The sequence below is a fragment of the Palaemon carinicauda genome, chromosome 4, assembly GCF_036898095.1.
Source record: "Palaemon carinicauda isolate YSFRI2023 chromosome 4, ASM3689809v2, whole genome shotgun sequence".
In the NCBI taxonomy this organism is placed as follows: Eukaryota; Metazoa; Arthropoda; class Malacostraca; order Decapoda; family Palaemonidae; genus Palaemon; species Palaemon carinicauda.
The window spans coordinates 180,794,246-180,808,530 of NC_090728.1; positions in this window are offsets into that span (position 1 = coordinate 180,794,246).

Here is a 14,285-nt window from a genome sequence, read left to right on the forward strand (position 1 = left end):
TCTACTGCTGGAGAATTTTCAACAAACTGCGATGAGTTCAGTGAAAAAGATGAGCTTTTCAACAAACTCCGATGAGTTTACCTTCTTCTTCAGTGGAAAAGATGGGCTTCAATAACTTACAAGTCTCTTTTTGGTGTCCAAATGCAACCTTTCTAGGAATGGTTCAACAATGTTATCTAGAAATGGACACTAACAAACATTTGGTCGTCTCCTGAATTCTGAAAGATTCACAGGTCAATGATAAACGTTAATTACATTTTTATTGATCTGATCAAATATTTCGTTTTCACCTTAATTCTGACAAGATTCACAGGTCAATGATGAACGTTAATTAAATTTGTATTGATCTCATCAAACCTTTGGTTATCACCTGAATTCTGACAGGATTCAAAGGACGTTAATTACTTGAACGTAAAAACGGTGATGTTTCTGAAGTGTGAATGTCTTCAGGTTTAATTTTCAAATGTTCAAATGCTTTCGAGGCAATTCTTTGAAAGTATTCTAAAGTTAACCTTAGAATTATAACAAACAGTTTAGCTCCCAGGATTCCCCCAAAAAACGTTCTATGTCTGATGTGAAAGGCAGGCAGCTCAAATGGAAATTCAATTCCTTTATTTTATGCGTACAGAACGGTCCTTATTGTACTTTCAGATAGCCAATGCAACTCTTTATACATTTTTGAAATGGAAATAATTATTAAGTACAGCTTCAAAATATTTTATTTTTTTGTAATTTCTATGCAGTTTTTAATTCCAGTGAACTTTTGTATTTTAAACTGCTAATTATAACTTTACAGTGTAATCCGTCGAACATCTGATTGGCATTTACAATGTTATGAATAAAATTGAAAAGGTAATATTTTCTGTAGATAACACAATATTTATGTAAGAACACACACACACTCTCTCTCTCTCTCTCTCTCTCTCTCTCTCTCTCTCTAACACTCCTGCTTTACTAGGATATGCGACATACAAAATATTATTTTCTGCAGATAACACTATATTTACGTAAGAATTCTCTCTCTCTCTCTCTCTCTCTCTCTCTCTCTCTCTCTCCTACATTATTAGGATATGCGACATACGAAATAGTATTTTCTGCAGATAACACAGTATTTACGTAAGAACTCTCTCTCTCTCTCTCTCTCTCTCTCTCTCTCTCTAACGCTCCAGCATTACTAGGATATGCGACATACAAAATAGTATTTTCTGGAGATAACACTATATTTATGTAAGAATTCTCTCTCTCTCTCTCTCTCTCTCTCTCTCTCTCTCTCTCTCTTATTACTAGGATATGCGACATACAAAATAGTATTTTCTGCAGATAACACAATATTTATGTAAGAATTCTCTCTCTCTCTCTCTCTCTCTCTCTCTCTCTCTCATTGCTAGGATACGCCACATACAAAATACAAACTTCAATCTAAACGAAGATGGGAATAGCTGACAAATGCTATTATGAAATTCGTCAAGGAAATATATTGCGGCAAGTTTGGTCAATACGGCTTTCCTAGTCTCCGTCATAGTCCCTCCATACTCTATAAATGGTAGCCACTAAACACCAAAACATTCCTGTTCTAGATCTACCTCTGCCAAAATAGGAGAAATATTTGAAATATTTTTGTAAGATTTCTAATTAGTCTATTTGATTTTATACAACCCATTTACTCTGTCTACATTCAGCCAGGATTTATAAGCAATAAATGAGAAACTAAAGAAGAATGAGTTATGAAATGGACCTTTATAGACACTAGTCAAAGCAGATTATTATTATTATTATTATTATTATTATTATTACTATTATTATTATTATCATTACTATTATTATTATTATTATTATCATTATTATTATTGTTATTGGTATTACTTGCTAAGCTACAACCCTAGTTGGAAATGCAAAATGCTGTAAGCCCAGGGGCTCCAACAGGGAAAATAGCTCAGTGAAGAAAGGAAACAAGGAAAAACTGAAATATTCTAAGAACAGTAACAACATTAAAATAAATATTTCCTATAAAAACTTTAACAAAACAAGAGGAAGAGAAATAAGATAGAATAGTTTTCCCGAGAACTTGGTGTTTTATGGAGATTCTAATATATCTTTATGTCAAGTAAAGAATAATTTGGTTTTGTAGTCGACTGACAATAGTCCTGGTTCTGGATGTTGCTTTTTCACTACTCAATTGTCTTTCAATAGATTAGAATTCAAATAGATGTAAAAACGAGCTAAGTAGGATAAGTATACAGATAATTAAGGTGTAAATATGGACTAAAATTAACTGAAGGCAATTAGAAAAAAAACTAACTGCATAAATCTGAAACTGAAATGTCTTTTTTGGTTGAGATGTAAAATTATTTTCATCGGAAATATATGAAAAATTAATAACAAAAAAATAAACAAGAACGCAAATTCAGATACAGACAAAATTTTAGAAAATACTATAATTAATTGATCGGTTTATCTAAAACTGTAAATATAAACTGCTAATTAATAAGGTGTAATGATATGGGCAAGATATAGTAAGTTATCGCTGTCATGTGCAACTAAAAATAATTTTTTTAACACGGATAACAATTTCGATATCGAATAACTTGTTATCGTCTTGCCACGGGTCATCAAAGCGTTAAGAAGTGATAATGTTTGATATTTGTACTGAAATGTCAGTGACTTTTATTTTGTATGTGCTACCATTTTGTTACATGATTTCATTCCTATTTGTATTATATAATCATAAGCAATAAATATTTGCGTATATAGATTTACGTATACAATCACACACATTCACAGTCACACACACACACACACACACTCACACACACACACATATATATATATATATATATATGTGTGTATATATATATATACATATGTATGTGTAAATATATATATACATATATATATATGTATATATATATATATATATATTTATATACATATATATATATATATATATATACATATATACATATGCAGACTGTGTATATATATATATATATATATTCATACATATATACATATGCAGGCTGTGTAAATATATATACATATATATATATATATATATACACATATGTATGTATATATATATATATATATACATATGTATGTATATATATATATATATATCCCCTTATTGTTTATCTACATAAAATATCGTAATGCTTGAACAAATAAAAGCATAATTACGGTCAAAAGAACACCCCAACATACATGTTTTATACAAATATTTTCTTGTTTTTATTTACTCTTGAATTAGCATTTAAACTCTCTCTTATCAGTTCATATTCTTCCTGTGCTTCGATATAATTAAGAGTTTATTTTGTAAATAGTAAAGACAATAGTAGCTTTTAAAGCTTTTGTACCTTATGTGTATGTACAATGTATTTTCATTTGATAATAAACTATAAAATTGAACTTATTTTCAGTGAAGTACCAAGGTGAATAAGTTTTGTAAAAATTGTGCGATTATGGGTATAAAACTGCACGCAATTCTTGTTGTTGACAGACAAAGTCATTTCAATTTGTATTTTCTCATTTTTCAGTATATTGAGAAGGGGCTTCTTAACATTCGAAAAGGATGGAGCCTTTGAAATTGTTTATGACAGACCTGATGTCAAACTTTAAAAGTTATGACTGAGAAAAACACACATTTTAAAACACCACCTAACCTAAGGTCCCTCCCCTAACCTAACCTAGGAGCCGTATCCTTACTTATAGGGGGTACCCCTTAGGCAGCTGCATTCTTAGCTTAGGTTGAGATTAGACTGTACAGTATTGTCTTACCTTGATAGTTAGAGTCTGAGTAACACACACACACAAATCACACACCATGAATTTCCTCGCCACGTCCGTTTTTAGACTTATCAAACTTCGACTAACTCGTGTATCGTGTATTTCTACAAAAAATGTCTGGCACTATTCAACTAAAAATAATAACAACGAAAAGGATAAGGAAAGACTGAATAAAATGAAACAGACAAAGAAAAGCAATTAAAGCAACAAAAAGTAACGTTAAGAAATTTATACCAAATGGCACAACAGTAACGAAAGACAAGTCGATGTTCCGTTGGCAACACTAATATTAATCAAGGCAATAAACCCTTCAAGAACTCCACTTCAACCAAGATGGTAAAGATGGTTTGATAAATTTATGTTTATGGGCTTATTGTCTCAACTTATTTTCTTGTACGGTTTCGTACGTAAAAGGGAGAAATTATTATTATTACCAAAATTATCATTATTATTACTACTATTATTATTATTATTATTATTATTATTATTATTACTAGCTAAGCTACAACCCTAGTGGAAAAGCAGGATGCTATAAGCCCAGAGGCTCCAACAGGGAAAATAGCCCAGTGAGGAAAGGAAACAAGGAAAATAGAATATTTTGAGAGTAACAACATTCAAATAAATATCTCCTATATAAAATATGGATTCTTTGAAAAAAAAAATAGAAGAAGAGAAATAAGACAGAATAGTGTGCTTGAGAAGACAGTAGAAGACCATGGTACAGAGGCTATGGCCCTACCCAAGACTAGAGAACAATGGTTTGATTTTGGAGTGTCCTTCTCCTAGAAGAGCTGCTTACCATAGCTAAAGAGTCTCTTCTACCCTTACCAAGAGGAAAGTGGTCACTGAACAATTAGTGCAGTAACCCCTTGAGTGAAGAAGAATTGTTTGGTGATTTGTGTTGTCAGGTGTATGAGGACAGAGGAGAATATGTAAAGAATAGGCCAGACTATTCAGTGTGGATGTGTGTAGGCAAAGGGAAAATGAACCGTAACCAGAGAGAAGTATCCAATGTAGTTCCATCTGGCCAGTCAAAGGACCCCATAACTCTCTAGCAGTAGTATCTCAACGGGAGGCTGGTGCCCTGGACAACCTACTACCTATTGTTGTTGTTGTTATTATTATTATTCTTATTAGCTAAGCTGCAACCCTAGTTGGAAAAGCAAGATGCTATAGGCTCAAGGGCTCCAACAAGAAAAAAAAGCCCAGTAACATAGTTGAATAAGGCAATAAATAAATAAATAAGTAAACTATAAAAGGAGTAATGAACAATCAATGTAAAATAATTTGAGAACAGAAACAACATTAAAACAAATCTTTCATATATAGACTATAAAAGAGATTTATGTCAGCCTGTTCAACATAAAAGACGAATAAACTTGTATTCCAACCTTTTGAAAGGCTTTCAAAACACTTTTGAAACAGTATAGGAAGACTTAAGTTGTACCGAAACCCATTTCTGAAATACAAAATGTAAATCGATTAATCAAATTCATATTTATTCTCTCGATAAGTTAGCTGTTCATATTTACGACCTCCAAATACCAGCAATCAAGACTCAATGGACATTATATTTTCTGGTTTGACCTTTCACTTTGAACAATGACGTCACATCCTCTCACTTTGGATAATGACGTCACTTTCTGGGAGCAAGAAAAACTCAACATTGCATTCAGTTGGGGATAATGAAGGTTAAAGACATGGGCCAATGTAATGGCTAACAAAAGAAGAGGTACGAGTTGAAGAAAATTTCAAGTTTGAAAAGTCATTTATAATAAGAATCAAGGCAGTTCTTTTCCAAGAATATGACAATCCTGAGTAAAAACTTAATAAAAAAAAAAAAAAGTTATCGATCAACCACGTAGCTAAGAAACCCGGTTTTGTTTTATTTAAAACAGGATTAGAAATGAAACTATAAAAGAGATGAGAAGAGTGCCATATGTAGATGAGATGGTGAGGGGTAGATGGAGATTGTTTGCTCTTCGCACTCCGCAAGAGAGATTAGTTCACCAAACTTTCAACTGGGCTCCACAAGGCACTAGAAGAGCTAGAAGACCCAGGCCTACATAAGTGAGGACTATGAAACGTGAAGTAGGAGATGATAAATGGAGTATTGGTTTAAAAGCTCAAGATAGAGACGACTGTGTGTAGTTCGTACGGGTGTGGACGTGTGTTTCAGTGCTCTGTATCGAATCTGGCTTTAAACGGAATCATTGTGTATCTCGTTGTTTGTACTATGAAAAATCTCTTTGTGGGTGTTTGCTAGTGTTGATATTAGTGAAATATAGTGCTAAAAATCAGTGGTTTCCTTGTATGTGAGGTCTGTAGTGAAAGGCCTGACCCAGCATTTTTGCGTTGGGGTGGGGCTACTTGAAAAGTTCATTGAAATAATGATTCAATATGTCTTTCCTTAGAAAACGAAAAGGAAGACGTAATCCCGTGAATGATCTCGGTCTATTTATGACTGAAATTGACGAGGTACTCACAGGAAGGGAGGAAAGTATAATGGCAGCAGCTTATGAAGAATGTGATGACGGAGGCAATCGTGGCATGTGTGGGCACTGTGAGTCCTATGTCGATGATGGGATGCAATGCGATCAATGCCGAAGATGGTACCATGATGAAAAAGCTTGCTCTAATTTAAAGGATGGTTCAAGTACTCTTTTAAAAAGCAGGAACATCATTTATAAATGTCCAAAATGTGTTGAGTCTGCATGTGTTGATGACATAACGAGACTAAGCATCATCATAGAAGAGATGAAGGTAAATGTACAACAACAGATGTCTGGTTTTATGGATATGATAACTGCTCAATACATGGATATGCGTCAAGAAATTGTCGAGCTGAAAGAGAAACTTATGGAATACGAAAAAGAGAATGTGACCAAGACTACATATGCAAGTAAGTTGAAATCAAGAAACACTTTGGTTATAAAATCTACGGAGGAAAATAAGAAGGCTTCAGATATCAAGAAAACTATCATGAAGAAGATAACCACGAATGTCGAACAGGTCAAAACCTCTAAACAAGGCCACTTGGTAGTTAATTTTGCGGATAAAACTGGGTTAGAAAAGGCTAAAAATGACTTAGAAGAGATCAAGAATGACATTAAGGTAGAAGTAGATAAAAAGGATCTACTTAAACCGAAGATCAAGGTCTGCAATATTGATGAAAATGAAGATGATATAATTGCCAGTATAATGGAGAAGAATGAATGGTTGAATGATATATGTGAAAATGAAGAAGACTTTAAATTGATCAGGAAGTTTAAATCAAGACAAAGCGGTAAATTACACGTCATTATAAAGTGTAGTCCAACTATCAGGAAAGTCTTCCGTAAAAGAGATGATAGAGTATATACCACGCTTGGAGGATGCTGTAAAATCTATGATTCCTACAATGTATTTCAGTGTTATAAATGCCAAGAATTTGGTCATACTGCTGAAAATTGTAGCAAGACTCAGGTATGTGCCAAGTGTAGCCAGGATCATCGAACCACGGATTGTAATGTAAATACGTTAAAGTGTCATAACTGCACAATGAGGAATTACAATGATACGAATCATAGGACATATGATGATAACTGTAAGGTATACAAGGAGGAGCTTACCAGGATAAAAAATAGAACCGATCATGGAGTCTAGCCCATTGGTTAAGTGTGGTCTGATAAATATTCAATCGGTGGGGAATAAAACTTTAGAGATTAGAAATCTTATTAACGAAATGGAATTAGATTTATGCTTATTAACGGAAACTTGGTTGCAGGGAAATATTAGTGATAACTCAAAGATTCAGGAGATGACGCCGTGTACTCACGATTTCTATCACGTACCAAGAAAGGACAAAACTGGAGGAGGAGTGGGTGTCTTTGTGTCGAAAACTTTCTCTAGGGTTTCTATCATGAATGAAATGGTATTTGAAACGTTTGAATATATCTGTTTAAAACTGACAAGAAACAATAAGGTATTGAATATAATATCATTATATAGACCACCAGCGAGTAATATGACTAAATTCATTGAAGAATTTAGTATTCTTGTGGGTGTGGTGGACGATATTAAAAATACATTAATTGGTGGAGACTTCAACTGTTGGGTAGATGATGAAAATGATAATAAGGCTAAAGAACTCAAGGAAGTATTTGAGATGTTTAATTTAATAAACAGTGTTTTGGTATCAACGTCAGTAGGTGGTCATACACTCGACTTGGTCATATGTGGAAAAGACTCAGACCTAATAAAAAACCTTGAAGTGGAACCAGACTTTGAGATCTCAAAAACACATAAACTCATCACCTTTAATGTTAATATAAATTGCACCAGAGTATTGAAAAAATGGATCACATATAGGGAACGGGAAAATTTTGATGCTGAGAATTTTATTGAAGCTAGTGTAGCGCAAATGTCTTGTGTGAACACACAATGTGAACATATGGTAGACATAGAATGTGTTGGGTGCTATACCAAGAAATACAACGACAATTTTGGAAAAATGTACGATACCATGTGTCCCATAAAGAACAAACAAATAGTGGTACGCGAAAATGTTAGATGGTATAATAGTGAACTATTAAAGGCAAAAAGACACAGACGTAAGATGGAAGGTAGATGGAAAAGAGCCAAATCCTTACAAGCCAGAAATCTATATAATAAGGCCAGAAATGACTATAACATCCTGTTAGAAAAAACAAAAAGAAAATTCTACAACGGCGAATGTAAAAAAACTAATAACATGAAGGACTTTCATAAAAACCTTGATGATTTGATGGGATTAAAGAAAAAATATGTCTTGCCTGACAATGTCTGTGCAGAGAGTTTTGCTATATTCTTTAGTGAAAAAATTGATAAAATCTATAGAGGCTTCCCCCAAAATCACTTGGAGGGACAGTCATCTATGCCAGTGAAGGAGGGAAAGAAGTTAATAAAATTTAGGGAGATAAATATGTGCGACTTGTTAAAGGTTATGAGAGAGATGAAGAATACATATTGTGGAAACGACCCTTTCCCAAACAGTTCAATAAGTGAAGCTCCAAACAAACAAGTCGTATATAATATTTACCTGAACATAATTAACCTAAGTATATCGCAATCCTGTTTTCCTAGCTGTGAAAAAACTGCGTTGATCAAACCAATTTACAAAGGGAAAGGTAATGTAAACGAGCTAAATTCATATAGGCCCATTTCAAATTTATCCTACATGTCAAAGCTTATTGAAAAAGTCATAAGTGAGCAATTGTGGACGCATATTGACGAGTTAGGGGTATTCCCGGAAAATCAATCGGCCTACAGAGCTAATCATTCTACAGAAACTACTTTGTGCTCAATAATGAATGATATGATAGGTCTTCTTGATGGGGGAAAGTGTGGAATTTTAATTATGTTAGATCTTAGTGCTGCTTTTGACACTGTTGTGCACGAATACTTACTTGACGACTTGAAGTCTATTGGAGTGACTCAGGAAGCACTGAAATTTTTGCGAAGTTACTTAGTGAACAGGAAGACTATTGTAGAAGTTTCTGGAAACCGGTCCAATGAGAGAATACTTATGAAGGGTGTACCACAGGGTAGTGTCCTGGGCCCTATCTTGTTTAACATATATACTATCGAGCTATCACACATCTTGAAAAAACAAAAAGTGGGTTTTAAACTATATGCAGATGATACTCAGTTTTACCTCTCAATCTCAACAACACAAGATACAGGGAAGAAAATTGATGAGATAATGACTGAAACAAAAACATGGATGCAGAGGAAAAAGCTCAAATTAAATGATGATAAAACAGAATGTATGTTTTTCGGCACAAGGGTGGCTTTGAAGAATTACCAGTTAATTCAAAGTATAAAAATTGGTGATGCTGATGTTGGGATTGTGCCTGTTGTGAAAAATTTGGGTGTACTGATAGACTGTAATTTGTCAATGAAGGACCAAATTGTGAACACAGTGAAAGTGTGTAACTATCACCTGAGAAACATAGCATTTATTAGAAAATATTTAACAGAGGGCAGTACAAAAATTTTAGTGGTGAGTCATGTAATATCAAGGCTTGATTATTGCAATTCTCTGTACTACAAATTGCCCAATACACTACTAAGGAAGCTTCAAAATGTGCAAAACCGGGCGGCTAGACTGATAAAAGGCATTAAATTTCGGGAGAGAATAACTCCTGCACTGATCGATCTACATTGGTTACCTGTTAAGGCTAGGATTGAATTTAAAATTTGCTTGTTGACTCACAAAGCACTTACAGGTGATAAGCCAAAATATCTTCGTGATTGCTTGATCCCCTACCCTGAAGCTACCAGCGCCACTGTAAGAGTTAGACATGCAGATGACCCACATAGACTATTCGAAATTAGTGTGAATCAAGCAATAGGAGGAAGAACGTTCAGTTATGCTGCACCGAGACTCTTTAACGACCTTCCACTCGATGTCAAGAATAGCACAAATGTGGCTGCCTTCAAGAAAAACCTGAAGACTTATCTTTTTAGAAAGTGTTATAATAGTGACCTGAAAACTATTAAGCCTGAATACAAATGCTAGCGAAATAACTGATAACGATACAGAGCAAAATATTAACTGGAAAGGAATTATTTTTTCATACACCAAGGCCCGCCTGAACAGACCTTTAGTGTTTGATGGAGGGTGAGAAATAAACCTCTAAAAGTAAAAGTAAGTAGACTGGCAAAATCGAACCGAGGCCCCTTGCGTCAGTAGGTGTAGGAGGAGATGATGATAAAAACCTAATAGATGGGATCAGATATTGATGGAACTTGGCAAAATTGAAGACTAGATTTGATTACTAACGCGAAGAATACTAATTCTCCATGAAAATAAATCACAATCAACTGGATTAACATAAAAGTCTTATAAAATCCCATTCACTAGTTTTACATAATCAGACAGACGCAGAAATACCAAATTAAAATCCCACTTTCCTTGCCCGGGGTAAATACAGATATTGACTACCACATACATCATCACAGAGTCAATAAGACTGCGTCAACCCAGCAAGGCAGGTTAGCGGCGAACTAGCTTCAGGGGCTTCAGGTAATGGAAGTTCCGTCAGGTAGATTAAACACCGGTGATTTATTGTCTGCGATGATTAATCAAGATCGACTAAGTACACAGCACTACAGGAATACGCTATTTATTTCATACTGTGTAGGTAACAAGAGTTATTTTGCTAGTGTTTTTATATACTGTTGAGGACTTGAGCTTTGCATATAGCCTACAAGGCGTCTTTGATCTTCTTATTCTAATTTGTCATACACACAAATACCTACACTCTTTCTCTCTCCTTATATATATATATATATATATATATATATATATATATATATATATATATATATATATATGTATATATATATGAATATATATATATATATATATACACACACACACACATATATATATATATATATATATAGGCTGCATAATTGCAAAAGCCCGTGCCTGACCGGAAGGACCAGCAAATCTACAACAACAGGCCTAAAATTTCCCATGGCATAAAAAAAAATAATAGTTATTTCGTACTGCAATGCTTCTTTGAAAGAGCTTAAAATATAGTTGACCTGTGTCCATGTCCTTGCTTCTATGATCGAGATTGTTATAATTATTATCTTTCACTAACAACAAATTGCGTTTCAGCGTAGCCTACTTTCGGTTGCTTCAGTCGTGAGGAGTAGGCCTAATAAACCCCAGGTCAGAAGTGATAGAAGTGATTTCTTTCAGTCAGCTATTCCCTCTCTGTCGCTTGCACGAAAAAGTTCGATTTCCTTTTCTTTCCGGTTTTATTGAAGAGGGAGGCAAAGTTAACTCCCGTTTAACGTCCAATTAAAACCACTCATAATTGACTTTCATGGGTTGAAACCCATTAGCGGAATAGGCGCTTCGCTAATTCATTAAAACGCTACGGATTCTCCTAATAGGAGGGAGGCAATAATTCAGGCGTTATGGATTTCGATGAAATAAATGGTCTATGACTTGAAGTAACATTAACCGAGTATCATAAAAAGATTCCCTTGACCAACAAAAACAAAACAAAAAACTATAATAAAAACAACCGTAACGAGGGTGCTAAATGCCACGAACAATGAGCAACATTTTTGACATGGGGGGGGGGAGACTGTAATCAATAACAATAGCATCCATGAACACATTGCTTAAAATTCATTTGACAGATGTTATTATTTCATATTCAAGACCAGTCGTGTTCGTTTCTTCCAATACTGCTTCTGAATTACTATCAAATCGGTATATTACAACATGCATCCCCTTTCCCGCCCTTTGCTCTCTCTCTCTCTCTCTCTCTCTCTCTCTCTCTCTCTCTCTTGGTTTGCAAACGCCCCTTTTCATCCCCTATGTGCCTCTACACCCAAACCCAACCCCGGACCCTAATTATGCCTTTTCTCTTTCAAATACACAGACGCACATACACACGCACACACACAAGGGTGATTGAATGGCTAATTCACAGATGGTCTGACGGGAGGGGGAGATTTGTTGATAGGTTATTCGAAACATTTGAGTTGTTAGTGAGAAGCGGTGGGGGAAGAGGAGAGAGAGAGAGGGAGAGGAGAGAAAGAGTGGGGAGGGGGAACTAGAAAAAAAATGTGGAAAAAAAACCGTGCAGGGAAAAGACAAAGGATAGGTAGGCTAATGGTTGGGGATCAGCTGAATTGAAAAAAACCATTGGATTCTGAGGCGTTTAAGTAAACAATAAAAAAAAAAGTCCATGTATTGTGTCACTTATGTTTCGGCTTGTCTCTACTATAGAGGTGAAGAGTAGATTTTCTAATGATCCCCGCAAGAAGAAGCACGAACATTCAGTGCAAATTATATCTATTAAAGTTTACTGTATTGCTAGGATCAAGGTCTAGAAAATACAGTTTATAGATATTGACTTTTTAAAACATCGGAACACTCACGTGCGCACTTGTATACTATATATATATATATATATATATATATATATATATATATATATATATATATATATATATATATATATATATATATATATATTCCACACTTACTAGTTTACTGCAAGACAAAGGCCTCAGATATGTCCTTCCACTCCTGTCTGGTCTTTCTATTATTATTATTGTTATTATTATCATTATTATTATTATTATTATTATTATTATTATTATTATTATTATTATTATTATTATTATTATTACTTGCTAATCTACAACCCTAGTTGGAAAAGCTGGATGCTATAAGCCTGGGGGCTCCAACAGGGAAAATAGCTAATTGACGGTAGGAAAAAAAAAAAAAAGAATATCTTAGTAACAGTAATATCAAAATAAATATCTCTTATATAAACTATAAAACCTTTAACAAAACAAGAGGAAGAGAAATAAGATAGAATAGTGTGCCCGATTGTACCCTCAAGCAAGAGAACTCTCCCATTCTATACCCGTAAATTTTCTTAGCTTACCAATTCATTGTCATCTCTTCTTTCCCCTACTCCGTCTGCAATCTCTGTGGACCCATTCTGTTATTCTTCTTGTTAATCTCATTATACTGTATGTCCTGCCCATGTCCATTTCTTTTTCTTACACTAGAATATCCTCTACTAGACTGTTCTCGTATCCACGCTGCTTTTTTCTGTCTCAATATAAATATTTTTCAGATAGCTTACGATACATGTAGTATCAGCTAAATTGTCACCTTGGTTAGGTAGTCGGAAAATTTATAGGAATAGAGAGAACTGAAACCTTTTACTCTCTGGGTTGGATCATAATTTTCACGTTATATATTTATCAACAGCAATATCACCTATGTGGAATTTTATCGAAATACCTACTGTACAGCTTTATTTTATTTCTGGGTTTTTCATAATTGGCCTCTCTCTCTCTCTCTCTCTCTCTCTCTCTCTCTCTCTCTCTCTCTCTCTCTCTCTCTCTCTCTCTCTCTCTCTCTCTCTCGTAAACTGTTTCAAGAAAATGATGTGCAATATTTAATATCTTTCCATAGAACTGTTGGAATAGTTTAGAAATTATTCAAAGAATATTTTATAGTATTCTTTTAAATCCAATTAAATCCAGTTTTATATAAATGCTTCATTCATATTTTTTTTTTCGTTTTTGTCTTTACTTCACTTTAAGGTTTATTTTCTGGTCCTATGATGCAGGGGAACCCTACTTTCTACTGAGCCTTTATAATTAATTTCATATTAGGCCTATACATTCCAAGGCATTCAGCATTTCACACCGCATACTGGTTGTTTATTATTAAATCCACATTATCGAAACATTTAGAAAACAAGAGTCTTCAGCTTCCTCTTGAAAGGTTTAATATATTCAGGCTTTCAGATGTCTAATGGGAGCTCATCGTAATTGTATACTACCGCTAGAGAGTTATGGGGCCCTTTGACTGGCCTGACAGTATTACATTGCGCCCTTCTCTCTGGTTACGGTTAATTTTTCCTTGGCCTACACATACACCGAATAGTCAGGCATATTCCTTACAAATTCTACTCTGTGCTCATACA